The sequence below is a fragment of the Anastrepha ludens genome, chromosome 4, assembly GCF_028408465.1.
Source record: "Anastrepha ludens isolate Willacy chromosome 4, idAnaLude1.1, whole genome shotgun sequence".
NCBI lineage: Eukaryota > Metazoa > Arthropoda > Insecta > Diptera > Tephritidae > Anastrepha > Anastrepha ludens.
This window is the reverse complement of record NC_071500.1, coordinates 127,924,283-127,943,110: the sequence shown is the minus strand read 5'-3', so window position 1 is coordinate 127,943,110 and position 18,828 is coordinate 127,924,283.

The following is an 18,828-nucleotide window of genomic DNA, read 5'->3' as shown; positions in this document are numbered from 1 at the left end:
TCGATTTTGAAATCTACCAAGGAAAGAAGACACCACTTTCCAATACGAACTTAGGCGTAGGCCCAGCCTTCGTTTTACGTTTGGTTGAAACATTTCCAGAAGGTTTAAACGTGTTTTTTGGCCGATACTTTACAACAATACCACTCCTTCAGGCTTTACTAAACCGTGGTATTTATGCTACAGGGACTATAATGAGGAACAGAATAAAAAACATCCACCTTACCAATGAAAGACAAATGGAAAGGGCTGATATGGTAGAATTTTGTCATAGCGAGGATAATATTGTTGTGGTCCAGTGGAAGGATTCCAAAGCGGTAATCTTGGCATCATCAGCTTATGGTTGCGGGCCCGTTTCCAATGTAAAAAAGGAAAAGAGGTATGCGGAAGTACCGGCTCCAAGGATAGTGCGAGAATACAACAAGTCTATGGGAGGGGTAGATATATGTGATCAATTAATGTACGCATACCATTCGTTTTTCAAAACTCGTAAGTGGACGTTGAAAGTTTTCATTCATTTTATTGATCTTGCATGCTGCAACTCCTGGCTACAGTACAGAGAACCTTGCAAAATAAATTCGAAATCTCGAGCGGATTCTCATCACTTACTAAGTTTTAGATTAGCAAGATGTTGCAGGCGTGTTGGTTGTAAATCCCGCACACGTATATTTTGTACCAAATGTAAAGTTTACTTGTGTTTAAATAAAAGACAAAATTGTTTTGCGAAATATCTTACAGAAAAATAATAAAAGTGCCTAATAAAAATGAAATAAATTAACATTTCTAGCAACGTGCATTTGTATTTATTTATAGATTTTTATTTGTATTCAGGCCGAAACGCAACAATTGTGCGTATCCTGGAAATATAGGATACACAGGAGATTCGGCGAAATAAACTTTTTAGCTATTTTCTACACTGACCAAAGTGATAGGGACCAAAAATGCATACCAATTGGTTGGCTAGATTTGCCATAGGTCGGAAAGGGGTATGTATGTATAGATGTATGGATGTATGTATGTTAGAGTGTCCCAAAAAAATTAAAGTGTTTTTTTTTAACGCATACCCTCTTATTTTGTTTGAATGGTCTCAAAACATCTATATTAAAAATAAAGTTTCGCCTATTTAGAATCACGGCAACCCGTGCCGAGTTGCGCGGAACCTAACGGTACTTGTATAGTACGGCGCGCGCGAACTGTCGGATTGATTGCGTGTAATTACTTGTTTGTATTATTATATTTTATAATCGCATTTTTTTCGTGTAGTCAACATGTCAGTGGAGTTACGAAGTTCCAAAAGGAGATATTTTTAATAGGGGACGTAAAACATCAAATTACCGGTTCTAAACTTCCCTCTAACGGGCAAGTACTGGCAGTTTTGTTCTATAATATTCGGGAAGTGAACTTAAGTGTCAATGAAAGTGCAAATCTCACAATTCGTGAGTGTATTATTTATTGGGAAAAGGCACGTATACCGACCAGATCAATATCTAACTGTGTTAAGAAACTAGTTAACTTATACCAAGTTTGGAGAGAATTGCAAAAAAATGCGAAAAAAACTCAAGAAGTGTTTGAACAGCGTCGGCAGGAGTTTGTTTCAAACTTAAACAATTTGTTTAACATCGCACATGCCAATGCTCTTCAATCGATTAAAATAAATGAAGATAAGATCTTCTTGCAATGCTATAAAAATTGATTTTCAAAACAAGATCCCGGACACAGTAACTGTCCACTGGGACGGAAAACTGTTGCCAGCTCTAGATTCACGTAAAAGTAAAGAAGAACGCCTACCGGTAGTTATTACGTACGATAATAAAGAACAAATTATTGCTGTTCCTAAATTGGATAGCTCGACAGGAAGGGAACAGGCAGACGCAGTTTGGCATGCTATTACGAACTGGAACCTTGAAAACAAAGCGCAAATTCTATGTTGTGCTACTACTGCTTCTAACACAGGCCGCATAAATGGAGCATGTGTACTTCTCGAACAAAAACTGGGTAGAGAAGTGCTTATTTTTGCTTGCTATATTCTAAACATCATAATTCGCAGATACGAATTTTTATTTATTTCTTCACTTATTGGCTATCTGATTTTTTTCTAATATGAACATACACGCACATACTCGTATGTGTATGCGCATTTTCAAGTTCACCTCAACTAACTTTTATTTATTTATATTTTAATGGACTTCACATAGTGACCTAGACTTTGCGCTTATTTCATATTTGCATGCTGATAAGTCGAATTGTTGCTTTAAGTACCAATATTTCTATCATAATTTTATGTTGCTTGAGTGACCAGGGTAACACCTGTTTACCGAAGCAGATGTGCGGACACTATGCTAGCTTTGCATTGTGCTGTTATGTGTGTGTATGCACCTTGATACATGCATCTGTGTGATTATATGCCTGTATGTATGAGTGTATTATGTTTTTTTTCGGTTTTATTGTGTTCGAAGATATTCATCAGTGAATTGCTTAAATATGATTTCCAGTAAAAAGTAATCTTATCACTACTGACTGTGAACATTTTTTAGAGAAACTGTTGAGATTCTTGCGACAGAAGCACTCATTTCGATTTATCACATTCTGCTTCCAATGAAATATTGCAGTTGTGTGTCATCGGCATTGCTATTCAACACTACAAAATTCATTCATGTGTCACGAGTATTATTGATAAAGTATATCTTCAGCTGGTAGCAAAAGCTTGCTATCGATTTTAATTCTTTTAAATTTAAATTTTAACTGGGATTAGCTGGAAATATATAAAAAATAATAAATAAAATATATAAAACGAAAGCCACAAAAAATTCTAATTACATACAAAATTTAGGTTAGAATTAATATTAAATTCAGATGACTACCAGCAGCCCCGCCAGTAAACTTATATACATAGGTCCAAATGGTGTCCCATGAAAAAATTAATAAATAACACCAACAGAGGTGTTTGGCCGAGCTCTTCCCCCTATTTGTGGCGCGCGTCTTAATGTTGTTCCACAAATAGGGCCTCATAGTAACCAGTTTGTGCTAACTGAATATCTGTGTTGCTACAACTTTCCTGTCGCTCCTGTTCGACACTTTTCCATAGGCTGCTCAAAATTGTACGGCAATCGCAATGCTCTTACAAAATTCAGAAACTCAATTTTATATCTCAGCATTATGAAGTGTTTCCCCTTACGCTTGAAAAACATAAACTAAATAGTGAAAACTTCGATTCGCTAATTGAAGAATATTTCTGCTGCTGCCGCTAGTCTGTGCTTAAACCCGAACAAATGCGCCGCGATCTCAGTATATCGACCTTAGCCGCACTAGATTTAGGGGGTTAAGGGTAGCCAGAATTTTCAAAAAAATAAAATTTTGTTTTTGTGCCCCTTCGATTCTTCGATCATTTTTTTTTCAAAAATTTCGATTTTTTTAACAAGTAATTGTTTGGCCGCCATATTATTAATTTTGAAAAAAAAACAGCTTCGGTCAGGCACAAGATTATCTAATAATAAAACTAATTTCTCTTGTCCGATCGATTTTAGATGAATCTCCAAGGACTTGTGATGGTCACTGCAAGGGACTTCGGGAGAAACGGGCTCCACACAAACAGCGATAACTTTTACAATTATTAATTTTTTTTTGAAATTTTGCTACAGTCAAGTTGAAACATGATGTATTAATTTTTAATGTATTATTTTTGTAAAGTTAATGTATTATTTTTGTAAAACAAAACAACTGACTAGCAAAAAAATGATTGAAAGTCATCATTTTGCGGGCCTCTGACTACTCATAACCCTTTAGGTAAATTCTATAGCACCAATATAAAGACCTATAGCAGTGGGACATTTTTGACAAATTATTTGTTTCTTCTTTAATTTTAATATTTTTTTAAATGAGAATATAAAAAAAACAATATAATCGAAGCTTGAAAATGTGTACGTAAATAAAAATAAAAGATCAACAAATTTTCTTCAAATTTAAAACTTTTGAATGTTTTAAATTTAAAAAAAAATTTAAATATATTAGTATGCACTTTTACAGCCTATTGAATTTCGATACGAAAAAATGTACAGCTGAAGTGGCTTAAAAATCACAATGATTTTTAACAATTTTTATTGTTGACGTTTTTAGAGCGTTTCTTCCTTATAACACATGGCTTGAAAAATGCCGAGCCTAACACGTAGATGGCACTAGTTTTATTGGATTCACCTCTTTTTCAGTTAATATATATATATATAAGTTATAGGTATTGGTTCACTTTCCCTCTGGAGCAGTGATGATGCCTTGGTCCAGCGGCGGGTGTTGCTGACACGTCTCAGCTACTTCTTGATTCTAATTAGCTTTAGGATGTTTAGGTTGGGAGACTTGACTTCGTCCCCTTTGTTGGACTATTGGCCTTGTGGCTCAACAGTGTAAATCAATACATCAAATATTAACGGCGGCGTGCCGGAGTAAAGTCAATCGTTCTTTATTAAACAATTGTCTGGACAAAACTGATTATAAGAATGGAATGAATAAAAGACTAAAGCTAAGTACATAAATGGAAATATGAATCTAAACCTAAATACATAATAAGTACATAAAGATCATGCCATGGGTTTGTGGTCTGTAAAACCGACTCAGCATATTTCCGATCAGAATTCCAACGCTTGCGACACAACGGAAACGGCTGGCCGTTGCTCCGACTCACATTATTTTGTTTATGTTGCATATGTGGTCGGGTTCAGCGACATTGTTTGCGCGCGGGTTGCTCGGTGAATTCATTGCGAGGGACGTTCGATGATTTGGCTGTTAACTAGCCCCCTTTAAGATTGTTGCCGTCCTCGGTGACACTTAACTCCTTTACTAGTTCTTGCAATTTGATGGAAGATCTTCTCCGGTGCCAACACTGATAGATGATGCCAATACAGCCAAAGGCAAGGCTGAGTGTTACACCAACCATGAACCAGACTCTGGGAGTCCCTCCGGAAAACATATCGTCTCTTAACTTTTGAATTATATGCAGATTGTGCTCATTCATCCTTTGTAACATTGGTAGGCTGAGCACTTGGTCGTGTCCTGTAATATTCAGCAATGGTGACGCCGCGATGCCTGGACTCTTGTTTACAACACCATTGTAGTTAATGTACGTGGTCTCGTTTATGGTCGCAATACGTTCAAATGTGATGAGATGTGTGCCTTCAATTGTCATCACTGGGCCGTCATCTACTCTTACTCTTGCTGATAGTTCGTTGACAACGATTATTCCTTCGTCTAATAGGGTAATCGGTTCCAAGTGGCTTGGCTGTGTGTGGCATAACGCTGATCCTCCGGAATGTAATCCGCTGGCGCATGTGTCATCGTCGCATTCAGCTACCATGTCATCATGTACTTGCAGAATGGTGTTATTGTGGGCAACAGGATATATCATAACCTTCTTACAAATAGTCTTAACATTAGGATATTCAATTATTATGTGGATTACTCTATTTGATTGAAATAATAGGTCTATTTATAAGTTCGTGCGGTTTTACAACAGATGGCGTAACTTGATTATTATTCCATCGATCCACATTTCCAAACATTCATTGGAGAGCTACTGTCGTAAGGCACAAACGTCAGTATAAGTTTTTTATTTGAAGCGTAAACAACAATATTTTTACCACACTTGAAAATGTCGAATTTCGTGCCAAATAATGTGTTTTTGCGGGGAATTCTTCTTCATTATTTTAATATGAAGAAAAAAGCAGCCGAAAGTCATCGTATCTTGGTGGAAGTTTATGGTGAGCATGCTCTATCTGAGCGAACGTGCCAGAAGTGGTTTGCACGCTTTAAAAGTGGTGATTTTGGCTTGGAAGACGAAGAACGCGAGGGTGCGCCGCCAAAGTTCATGGATACCGAATTGGAGGAATTGCTCGATCAAGATCCGGCTCAAACGCAAGAAGAGGTTGCAAAAACTTTGGGAGTTGATCAATCAACCATTTCCAAACGTTTAAAAGCCATGGGAATGATCCGAAAGGTAGGCCATTGGGTGCCGTATGAATTGAAGCCAAGAGACGTTGAACGCCGTTTTATGGCATGCGAACAACTGCTTCAACGGCACAAAAGAAAGGGTTTTTTGCATCGAATTGTGACTGGCGATGAAAAGTGGGTCCATTACGACAATCCAAAACGTCGGGCAACGTATGGATACCCTGGCCATGCTTCAACATCGACGTCGGCGCAGAATATTCATGGCCTGAAGGTTATGCTGTGTATCTGGTGGGACCAGCTGGGTGTTGTGTATTATGAGCTACTGAAACCGAATGAAACGATTACGGGGGATGTCTACCGACGACAATTGATGCGTTTGAGCCGAGCACTGCGAGAAAAACGGCCGCAATACGCCGATAGACACGACAAAGTTATTTTGCAACATGACAATGCTCGGCCACATGTTGCACAAGTGGTCAAAACATACTTAGAAACGCTCAAATGGGATGTCCTACCCCACCCGCTGTATAGTCCAGACCTTGCGCCATCCGATTACTATCTCTTCCGATCGATGCAACATGGCCTGGCTGACCAGCACTTCCGTAATTACGATGAAGTCAAAAAATGGATCGATTCGTGGATTGCGGCAAAACCGACCGAATTTTTCACAAAGGGAATCCGTGAATTGCCAGAAAGATGGGAAAAAGTAGTAGTAAGCGATGGACAATATTTTGAATATTAAATTTGTAACCATTTTACGTCAATAAAGTTTGAAATTTCGAAAAAAAACCGCACGAACTTATTCATAGTCCTATTATTTTTATATTTGATACTGCCATTAAACTAACTATTGGGACCTCTGCGAGCTGTTCGGTAAAAATTGATTTTAAATCTTCGTGGTCGAGAATTGCGGGGTTTATGATGTTAGATTTGGCGAGCGTTATAGTGAGCATAAGGTTTTGGATTTCAGTGGTTAACATTCTATTTCGTGCAAGTAAAGTTTCATACAAATGAGGAGAGCCTACGAACTCGCCTTTTTTTTTCTTTAATTAATTTATTTACTGCATCAGTTAAAAGGTTAATTTGTTTCTGTGCTTCAGTGATTACTATTACTTGTCTGTTGTTTGATTCTATGAGCTCGGCTTCGGTAAGTTTAATCTTTTCTAAGTCTGATGCATCAGGCGTACCTGCAACGATTTTTAAAGCTGTTCCTAGAAAGTCTAAACTTCTGGCCATTCTATGGTGTACCGTTAAGCTATATAAAAAATTCTGAATATGGTCGATATCTACATCTAACAATTTTCGCATGTGTGACTGAGGGAAAAGTTTTGATAATTTAATTGTATCATCTATAATGCTCACGAAATTAGATAAATTTGTAGAATGTCTCACGTAACTATGTTGTTCCCATACAAAAACGTTTCCGTCCAATATCGGAATGTAGCTTGCGTGCGAGAAATCGGTGATGCGTGCGTGAGTTGTGGATAAGAGTATGAGGGTCACTCCGATGAACCTGTATGAAATGATTAAACTGAATTGTAGTAACTATCTGTAAGAATCTTATGCGTTATGACCTATGTTTACCTCACATTGTCCTTATGGACCACCCTCCCCTTAACAAGTATAGACGTTCCCAGGTCTGCTTGTACGGCGCCCTCTGTGCACAAGGGAGATAGTTTGTTACCTAATCTTTTGTTATTTTTGAGGTAAACTTTTTCTCCTACATCAAACATCCTGTTCTGTCTGTTCGGGTTGCATCTAGCTAATTGATCTTGCTGAGCTTTTATTAGTCGATCTTTGATTTTTTGCTTAATTTCGTCCGGTATAGAGTGAATTACATCGAGTGGTTTTTGTTCTGTTACTGAATGTATGGTTTTATTATATTCTATTGTTGCTCTCATGATAGCCTGAACTGTATCGCTAACTTTTTTATCCAACTTTAAACACCTTGCGATTTCTATTAATGTACTGTGGAAACGTTCCGCTTGCCCATTGGAACAGCTATGTAATGGGGGGGGGCGTTTACAACGTCAATGTTAAACTGATTTTTTAACAATGAAGTGATCGTTTCGGAATTAAACGCTGGCTCATTGTCGCAGTAAACGGTTTTTGTGTTTGGAAATGTATTAATTATAAGTAAAATGGGGTTAACAATATCGACTATTGATCTAGAAGGTAAGGGCTGGACGACGGTGAATTTGGAAAATTTATCGATGCAAGTCAGGAAAAGTTTCTGATCGGTAGAAAATATGTCAATGTGTAACATTTCTCCGACAAATGAGGGAATTGGCGTCTTCCCGAGTTCTTGTTTTTTAGAGTGTCGGTCGTACTTGGCGATAGCGCAAACTTTGCAATTTAGTACAACCTCGTTAGCCAATTTAGTCATTTTTGGGAAGTAGTAGTCCCGAAGTATCTGTTTTACGTTTTCTTGTGCCGCTCTGTGCGCACGATTATGTTCGGTGTTGACTATTTCTACCTGTTCGTCTTTGTTAGTGATGTCTGACACTATTCTTTTGCAATGCCAGAATTTGGTTGTCGGGAAAATTGAAACCAGCTCATGTTGAAATGCAGCTAAAGTTGTGAGTTCGCAATAAAACGCGTTTACAACATCGGGGTTCACAGCAAGTTTTAATGTTTCTATGAGATTAATTTTATCTGTAAATTGAATTAAGTGACGGGTTTTTTTGCCAAATAGAATAAGTCTTCGATGGAACGAATAACGTGATTCTTCCAAAGTTATCTGATTTCTATAACAATTTAGGGGGTTATCAGTTGTTTGTATAGTGTATGTAAGGGATACCTCACTGTGAATAGTGGCTATGTCTGATTGCGTTTCGTCTTGGAGAGCGTTAAGCTCTTGCCTAGATAAGGCATCTGCGACAAAGTTTTCTTTCCCTGGCTTGTAATGCAATTGGGCGTTATGTTGTTCAATAAACGCCTTCCACCTCTTGATTTTCGCATTCGTATTTTTCTCAGACACTGCGAACGTGAGAGGTTGATGATCTGTAAATATATGTAGCTCTCTTGTACCGTAAAGGTAATTCTGCAGTTTGCCGAGGGCCCATACAATCGCCAACAACTCTCTTTCGTTGGTAGCATAGTGAGTTTCGCACGTTTTTAGCGTTCGGGAGATCATGGTGATGGGTATACCGCCTTGAGATAATACTGCTCCAATGCCATTTGCAGAAGCATCTGTAGTCAAGTCAAAAGGTCTTTTGAAATCAGGGTACATGAGCATAACATCTTCTGATGCTAGTATGTTTCTCAATCGGTTAAAAGCGTCGCGTTGAGATTCGTCAAATTGGACTGCTACTTTCCTAGACATGTGTTTGCTTACAGTGCCGTTTTCGCCTTTTAGTATATTAGTCAAGGGTCTTGCTATGGCTGCAAAGCCTTTGATAAACACCCTATAGTAGCTGGCTAGGCCTAGAAAAGATCTCAGAGAGTATAAATTTTTTGGTTCAATGTACTCTTGGATCGCCTTGACTTTTTCTGGGTCTGTTTTTGCTCCCTCGCTAGTAACAATGAAGCCTAGATATTCGACACTTTCTTTAAAAAATTTCGACTTTTCCTTGGAGATTCTCATGTTAGCATCGCAAAGTTGCTGAAGTATTATATCGATATGGCGGACGTGGTCTGCGGCATTTTCAGAGAAGATAATTACGTCATCCACATAGACATAACATATCTTTCCGATCTGTTCTCGCAAGATATCGTCGATTGCTCTTTGAAAAATGCTTCCCGCATTTTTTAGACCAAAGGGCAAACGATAGAATTCGTATTTTCCGCCATTTATCGAGAAGGATGTCTTTTCACGATCGTCCTCCGCTAGGTAAATCTGGTGGTATCCGGATTTAAGATCCAGTGTGGTAAAAACTTAGCCTTTCCGAGGTTAGCTAAGATTACCTGGATACTCGGCATCGGATATCGGTCGGCGATGGTCTTCTCATTTAGTTTTCTAAAGTCAATGACCAGCCGTTTATTCTTATTTCCGTTGGAATCTATTCCTTTCTTATCAACAACCCAGACTGGGCTATTATACGCAGATCTTGATGGCCTTATGATGCCATCTTTCAACAGCTGTGCGACTTCGTTGTTTACAAAATCTGACACGCCTACTGGGTATGGATAGGGCTTTGAATATACCTCCTTATTGTCTACAGTCCGGATCCTGGCGACGACTGAAGTATTGTAAGGCAGTGCCTCGTTAGAGGTCGCGAATGCACTAATTCTCTTCAGTATCATTTTCTTGAATTCGCCTTTTACGGAATTTGGGACTACGATATCATCGACACGTGTAAAGTTCACGTTATCGCACGGATGGTGATTAAGTATTTCCGAAGTATTACCGCAGTTTATGCTGTTTTCCATCAGGTCAATAGTTACCCCCGCCTGCGTGAGCAGATCGAAGCCTATTATAGCATCAAAGGTGTCAAGGGTATCTAATATGAAAAACGTGGCAACTTTCCCAAAAATTACTATTGAACATTTTTTTTGAATTTTACTGGACCCATGAATGGAGTTCACAGTAAAAGGGGTGTCGACTGGTGTTACGTTTTTTAACTCCTTTACGGGTTTAATGTAACTTTTTGCCGCCCCGGTGTCGATAAGAATCTTTAATGTTTTGCCAGCCAATTGACGCTCGACGAACGGCAATCGGGAACGACCTCTAAAAAATTCAATAAATCGTTGTCCTCGGGTTCGCCACTTTCGTCATCTATTTCAGCACGCGCAGTTTCGGCCATTTCTTCGTATTCTTTCTCGTCTTGGGTAGGCGCTCGTTGCGTAATATTGTTAATCTTTTGGCGCCTATAGCCTGACGTGCGTTCTGAAGTGTTATGCCTTTTCCGAGCCCCGTCTTGTGTAGAATAGCCCTGTGGCTTTCCCCAATTGGTCTGTTGTCTTAACTTGGGCATCGAAGGATCAACGTCCATGGGTTGAGCCTGATACTTTGATTGTGGCTCTTTGTCATTCGCTAGCGTTTTAGGGTCAGCTTGCTGTGCCCTGCTTTGGCCTTGATTTCCCACAAAATGTGGATTTCTTTCCTGGCCCCTGCCTTGTCTAGCTTGGTTACGATTGCCAAATCTAGTATTATCGCCGCTATGGTTTCTTTCTTCAATTACTTTAGCATAAGATGCAGCAAATGCGCTTCTTTCGATGCTATTTTCAGCCTCACGGACCACTGCTAATGCAGATGGCAAATCCTTGGGCTTCGCTGGGATTACTAAAGATTTTAGGGGCCTCCTAAGTCCTGCCATGAAAGCGTGTAGTGCATCGTCTCTAATTTCTGCACAAAGAATGGACGCAGCTTGCTCGTCATGAGTCATTACTATTTTATTTGTGATCAGAGTGAGCTTCTTTTCTACCTCATCGTAATATTCCATTAAGTTTAGGTCACCCTGCCTAACCAGTTCTAGTTGCTGCCTAAGTACGCGCAAGGATGTTTTGTCTGCGTACGAGCAGTCGAGCCTAGCGATAATGGCGTCAAAATTAAGCACTGTATTGTGCGACGTAAGGATGGCACGAGCTGGACCAGTTACTTTGTTTTTTAAAATGGTCACAGCCTCGTAATGCGCCTCGCTGCCTACGTATCTTTTGAAAATCTCATATGCGTCTATAGCCGCCTGTCGCCACGACACGTATTCGTCATGATTTCCATTGAAGCTAGGCACTGATTTTACAATGTCTAACTTCACCTCACATCCCACACTAGGGTCAATTGTTACTCTCTGGTATGTTTCAACTTGTGGGGTCTCTATTCTTAACGCATTAACCTGACCTCTAACTGTTTCAAATTCCGCTCGGAACTCGTCTTTTAGTCTCCTCTCTTGTTCGAGGAGCGCACTGTTTACCGCACCTTCTACTAACGCTTTTAGTAATGCCGGCTCCATTCCTAATTGACCGTTTCTTCCTGGCCTAAATCCTATTTCTTGCTCTTCGTCACTGTCGTACTCTATCTTTATATTTCTATAAGCCCAAGTCATGAGCAGCCAATGAAGCGAAAATATCAACTTGTTTCTCTTTTTTTTTCAACAAAAAAACTGCACTTGCACGTCAATAATTTCGCGACTATACCGTAATGCTCACTTTCGCATTGCCAATTTATTCACAATTTTTTTTATTTAAAATAGTTTTTCATCAATACTTTTTCTAATTTTTACCGAACATTCACTTACATGTTCTTGTTTAGGGCCATGGTGTTCCTAACTTAATAGATATCGTAAAATTATCTAATTCCAGTTTTAACTCTGTTGGGCGCCAGTTATAGGTATTGGTTCACTTTCCCTCTGGAGCAGTGATGTTGCCTTGGTCCAGCGGCGGGTGTTGCTGACACGTCTCAGCTACTTCTTGATTCTAATTAGCTTTAGGATGTTTAGGTTGCGAGACTTGACTTCGTCCCCTTTGTTGGACTATTGGCCTTGTGGCTCAACAGTGTAAATCAATACATCAAATATTAACGGCGGCGTGCCGGAGTAAAGTCAATCGTTCTTTATTAAACAATTGTCTGGACAAAACTGATTATAAGAATGGAATGAATAAAAGACTAAAGCTAAGTACATAAATGGAAATATGAATCTAAACCTAAATACATAATAAGTACATAAAGATCATGCCATGGGTTTGTGGTCTGTAAAACCGACTCAGCATATTTCCGATCAGAATTCCAACGCTTGCAACACAACGGAAACGGCTGGCCGTTGCTCCGACTCACATTATTTTGTTTATGTTGCATATGTGGTCGGGTTCAGCGACATTGTTTGCGCGCGGGTTGCTCGGTGAATTCATTGCGAGGGACGTTCGATGATTTGGCTGTTAACTTATATAATTGCCGCGTACACCCTTTTTGGGTGTTTGGCCGAGCTCCTCCTCTTCTTTGTGGTGTGCATCTCGATCTTTTTCAGTTAATACTAACCTTGAAAAGAGAGCTGTTCAAATTTGGTTCGTGAGTTATTGCGCTAAAAGTGACTGACATGATATAACATGCGATCAGGCATCCCCACTAGTACCTTGAGATTTATTTTTACGACGTTTACCCTACAGCTACAGCATCCGCTGCAACACTCCCGCTTCACCTCTTCTACATATTATATTTAAAGTCACACCCGTAGGCAATAAAATTTAAAAAAAATTTTGGAGTATAAATATCAGTACAGGTATGTAAGGTATCTCAGCAGTTCAGTTTCGGCGTGCATTCAAAAATCAAAAATACACAACACCATCACTTGCATTTTCAGTGGCTTATCGAATAATAAAAACATACAAACATGCACACAAGTCTTTCATAACATTCCAGTTCTCCCTTTTTGTGCGAAAGGCGTGTTCTGGTTTTACCAAAAATGTCTGTTTCAAATTCATATCCCATTGTGCCTTCAGCCTTTCTATATACATAGGTATACATACAGTTTATATGATACTTAAGCACAAATACATGCATACAGGCACACATTCATATGCATATTTTCATTTATGGCGAACGCTTTATTTACATTTCGAAAGTTGTTCTTACGCGTTTCGTCCGCATTTTTTCAACTTGACAATGGGCGGGTGGTTTTCGTGTATGTATGTAATGCGTCATATTTGTGTGTGCACACATACATATATGGGTAGGCACACTTTTTTGCCTACTTGCATGACTCTTAGACTTTTCTTACAATACGCTCAACAACAAAAACATTGCTTTGATTTGTTACTTTTATTTCTCTCATTTATTCACCACTCACAGGCATTCTTCTCAACTCCGCCACCAACATCACCACCACCAACAAAGTTATGCGTTCTTAAGTATTTATGCAAATTTTGCTTTCGCATAATTGTTCGCCACTTTCTGCTCAATTTGGAATTGGTTTTGGAACGCACCCAGGTGACTAATTGGCCATTGGCCCGCATGACTTTACACCATACGCGCGTGAGTGTGTGTGTTGGAATGGCGAAAAAAATATTGCGACGCAGAAAAATATTGAGGTTACCGATTTTTAAATATGCATGGAATTTTCCACACATACATACGCATATTTGATTAAAACCCATTTGTTTTTACTTAAACATAGTAAGCCGCTACTTTTACGCAGAAATGAATAATAATCGAATTAAGTTTTGCTGCTTTATGCGGGAGCGCAAGTTTGTTGTGGTAGTGGTAAGTAATTTTATTAAAACAAAACAAAAAAAATCAAAACTCAAAGTTTCGCAAGTAACATACTTTTTAATCTACATAGCTATTTTATTTAACATTTGGTGCTTTTGTAACAAAAAAAAAATAAAAAAATACTACTAAAATTTGTTACGGAAAACATTAAATATTTCATTATGTCAAATATTTTTTATTGAAATATGTAGAATAAGTTAAGGTGTACAAAAAAAAAAAAAAAAAAAAAAACTACAAAGAAAAAAAAAGGTTCAGCGAGCTGTGCAAATAAGCGAGGTCAATTACCGCTGCCGTTCGCTCTCTTTATTAAATATCCCACCAATTGCTGCAACTTCAGCATTCCAAACATCTATAAAGATATCTGCGGCTGTTACAACAACGGTGGTTAGAAATGGCCCTATCAACAGTTTTTTCCAGGCCTCTTGAGAAATATTTAATATTTCAGGGTCTCAAGTAGGGACGATAGCAGGTGTAACCAAACTCCTTGACAGTCCGAGTTATTTTTCAAAATTTTACATTTTTCGCGTCAATTCAATGGTATTTAGACATATCGTTTTCGAATTTAAACCAAGAATTATCTTTTCTATTCTATTATTTTTTCTTTATATCTATTATCTCTGTTGTTTTACGACCCTCCTACCCCTAAGGGAAGCGTAGGAACGGGGACGATGTAAGGCAGGGCGAGTCAATCCATATATGCATATATGGCTCACAGCTCGAGGGCAGGGTGGGCAGAGGTGTATGCTCCGAACATCTGGGGATATGCTTCAGTTTTCGGCCCCCCGACTACTGCAGTGTCTTTCAGGCTGCACTGATAGCAATTATGAAAGCCGCGACACCGATACAGTGTGATGCGATATGCGGAAATGATATCTACATTTTCACTGATAGCCAAGCGGCGATAAAATCCCTCACAAAACAGTCGACAACCTCCAAGGTAGCCATGAAATGCCGCACATCTCTTAACGAAATGGCTGAGTCTCTTCACTTAAAGGTAGAATGGGTTCCTGGCCATCACGACATTGAGGGTAACTGTAGAGCTGATAAACCAGTGAGACTCGGCACCAAATTGACCGATGAGTACATAGACAATGACATAGGCATACCCTTACAAACATGTAAGCTACTTATCTTTGAAGAAATCGCAAGGAAAGCAAATGAAAGATGGCGTAACGAAGCCACCTGCAAAATCGCCCGACAACTGTAGTCGACTCTCAATGCTAAACGCACAGAATCTCTGCTAAGCCAAAATAAACACAGTCTTAGCACACTGATTTCAGTCATAAAGATTTCAGTAAACACATGAGTTCTGTAGAAGTTGTGTAGATGAGAACAAGGAACACCGATTGCGCGACTGCCTTGCTCTATCCAGACGCAGGCTTACTATTCTGGGTAAACAATTTTTTAATGAGTTAGAAGATCTCAGTTCTGCAAAAATAAGAGATATTCTAAAATTTTTGAAAAGCACGCACTGGTTTTAGCAGAGATAGGGATAAGCTCGGACAACCGCTTCAACCCAACCTAACCTTATCTATTTTCTCTTGAGCGAATATTCAGTTCATGTGTGAAGTCAGTATTGTTGTACGGAAGTGAAACACGGCTGGTCTCTAACACCATCGCACAAAGGCTGCAATTTTTCGTTAATAAATGCCTCCGCCCCATCTGTAAAATATTCTGGCCGGACACCACCAGCAACGACAGGCGGTGGAGATCAAGGCATGAGGAACCCATCCTATGGCAAATCAAATGCAGAAAGTGGCGGTGGATAGGACACATGCTTAGAAAACCACCAAATAACATCACGAGGTCCTATGCTCCCGAGCAGAATTAACAAGTATATAAAAAATAATGATCTATTATCTTTTATCTATTTTTTATCATTATCTATAAGCCATCATCTAATTTACAATTGCAGCGATTTTTCAAGTTTGGATAAGGTTATATGAAAATCTCCATTAGACTTTTCATTACAAGGGTTCCAAATCACAACCCGTGATGGTAAATGTAGGCAAAAATTCCCTACATGTAGGAACTTTTTGTCGAAAAATGTGGGTGTAGGGAAAAGACCACCAAGAAAAACAATACAAATATAGGAAACAAAAGTTCAATAACAAGTGGCTTAACGACGACAATTTCAGTGGCTGGTTGGAAGCTGTGGTTAACGATCCATTTAAACGCATCGAGCGACAAAGTTATAAAATGCGGCAAGTCTGATTTGCAGAAGCACGCTGAAACAAAAATGCACAGAAAAAATATGAAGGCAATAAAAAAGACGCCTAAAATAAACAGTTTTTTTAAAGCCGAATAAACAAAATGGTTTAAAAAATTTCGAAATACGACTTAGCATGTTCTTCGCTGAGCATAATGTCGCGTTGCAAGTGGTGGATCATTTAATCCCACTCTTAAAAGAAATCGTGCCGGATTGGGAAATAATAAAAAACTGTGAGCTCGGAAGAAAGAAGTGCACCAGCATAGTAAAAAATGTATTGGCAAAAGTGGAAAAAGACAATTTAGTACAAAAATTAAAAGTCAACAAATTTTCCATAATGATCGATGAGAGCACATACATACATCGGACTCAATAAGCATATGTGTCTCCTGGTGAGGTTTTTCGACAAGGAAAGCGAGCGGGTTGTCGTTAAGCTGCTGGATCTAATTCCAATAAGAACTGATTGCACTGCAGAAGCTCTGTACGGAATTTTTAAAGAATCCATTTTATCTCTTGGAATTCCATTCAACAACATAATAGGCAATTAAAGTCCATTTTTTTAGCATATGCAAACATTTCTAATGAAATATTTTATTACATTTAAGGTATGTGCAGCGATGGTGCCAGTGTAATGATCGGACAGCATAATTCCTTTGCATCAAGATTAATTAGGTACATACCAAATTCTATAGCTGTAAAGTGCATCTGTCATTCTGCAGCAATTATTGCAAGTAAGGCTTGTTTAACGCTACGCAGAGGACCTGAGGATCTTTTGTGGCAAATCGGTTCGTACGTTTCGGGAAGTTCCAAAAGATGCGCGCAGTTAGAAGCTCTGCAGGAAATGCTAAACGAGAAGAAAAAGAAAATCCTTCGGAGTTGTACAACCAGGTAGCTCTCTCATCACAAATGCGTCGAAAGTGTATTACAAAACTGGGATGTGTTATTGGCATTTTTCAACCAAGCAGTCACGCAGGACAAATTATAATCAACAGAGGCGACTTTATTTGAGCTCAACAACCAGTGCAATAAGATTTATTTATTTTTTCTCAAGTATGTACTCAATTACTAAACGCACTTTTTCAGTCGAAATCACCTTTAATACAGGAATCGATCAAAATATTTTTAGGCTTAGGTCAAAATTTTATTAAAAAGTCTGAGCTTAACATTACTTGTGCTGTTAGATCTCCTCATATTTCTCTACCGCTTGAGGAAGTTTTTCTCGGATTTGAATGTAACGAGCTCCTAAAAGCTGTTCCAAAAACGGCTGCAAACAAAATTATAACAGATTGTCTACAGTTTTATATTACTGCTTTGGAAGAGATACAAAGGAGATTACCGCTCAAAACTGAGCTATTCAAATAAATTGAGTTTTTAAATCCAGAAGTTGCAATGGCAGTAAAGGGGGAAAAAATGATCTCACATTTGAGAACATTTGTAAATTAGTATATGTTCATGTCAACTCTCTCCTACAAGAGTGGAGAACGTTTGAGTTCAATTTCTCTGAAGACGAAAAATCTAACCTTGAGTTGAAAAGTTTTGGAGCGAAGTCTGTAAACTTAAAAATTTCAATGACAATTTTGTTTTTCCTATTTTGGCTAAAGTAGTAAAGCTCGTTTTATCTTTACCTCGTTGTAATGCAGACTCCGAAAGAATTTTTTCTATCGTAACAGATGTTCGCACAAAAAAAAGGAATAAGCGCAGTCATCAAGTTTTAACTTCGGTCTGCATTATTCGTTCTCTTTTGCAAGACGAAGTCGAGATTGCTGCAAATTTCGATGCAATGAATCTCATTTCAAGAAAATGGTATCTGCAGAACTCTATGAACAGGTGCAGTAACTCAGGAATTCCTAATATTGACACTAAGTTCCTTAGCCAAACGCTAATGAGTACAAAATACAAACCTTTGTATTGTTTTTATTGGCAACTTAGCTTTAGAAAATGAACTGAAAGTAATTTTTGTGATTTTAGTTTAAAAACTCTGTTATGTTTTCTTTTTAAGTTTGTCTTGTTTTAAACAGAACTAAATGTAATGAAAAAGTCTAATTTTTAGTCTTTTTGCTGAATTTTTTTTATATGTTCATGTGTTTATAATATAATAAATATGTGTATTTATATATATTTGAAATAAAATTTGTTTTTATTATAAAGTGTCAAATCAGCACCAAGTCCAAAACGTATGCAAATAATTCAATTTTGACGTTGCAAGTGTCTCATTATAGTGTAAACACAGGAGAAAAAATGTAGGGAATTTTGTAGGGAAAATTTGTTGTAAGCGTACGGAAAAGTAGGGCATTTTTTTGGGCTTAGGGATTTTTCAAAAAATCATTTACCATCACTGATCACAACCCATTTGTATGCCAAGGCTAACCGGTTTGAAAAAAGAAAAAAAACAGTTGTACGCTCACGCGGCTGTATTGAGCATTTTTCAAGTAGCTGCTTTGAATTTTCCATACCTAAAATAAAATTTCGATATTCTTAACCACAGAAAAATATGATTTAAAATTTTCTGCTTTAGAATTTAATAATAATTTCAAAGTTTTAGCTG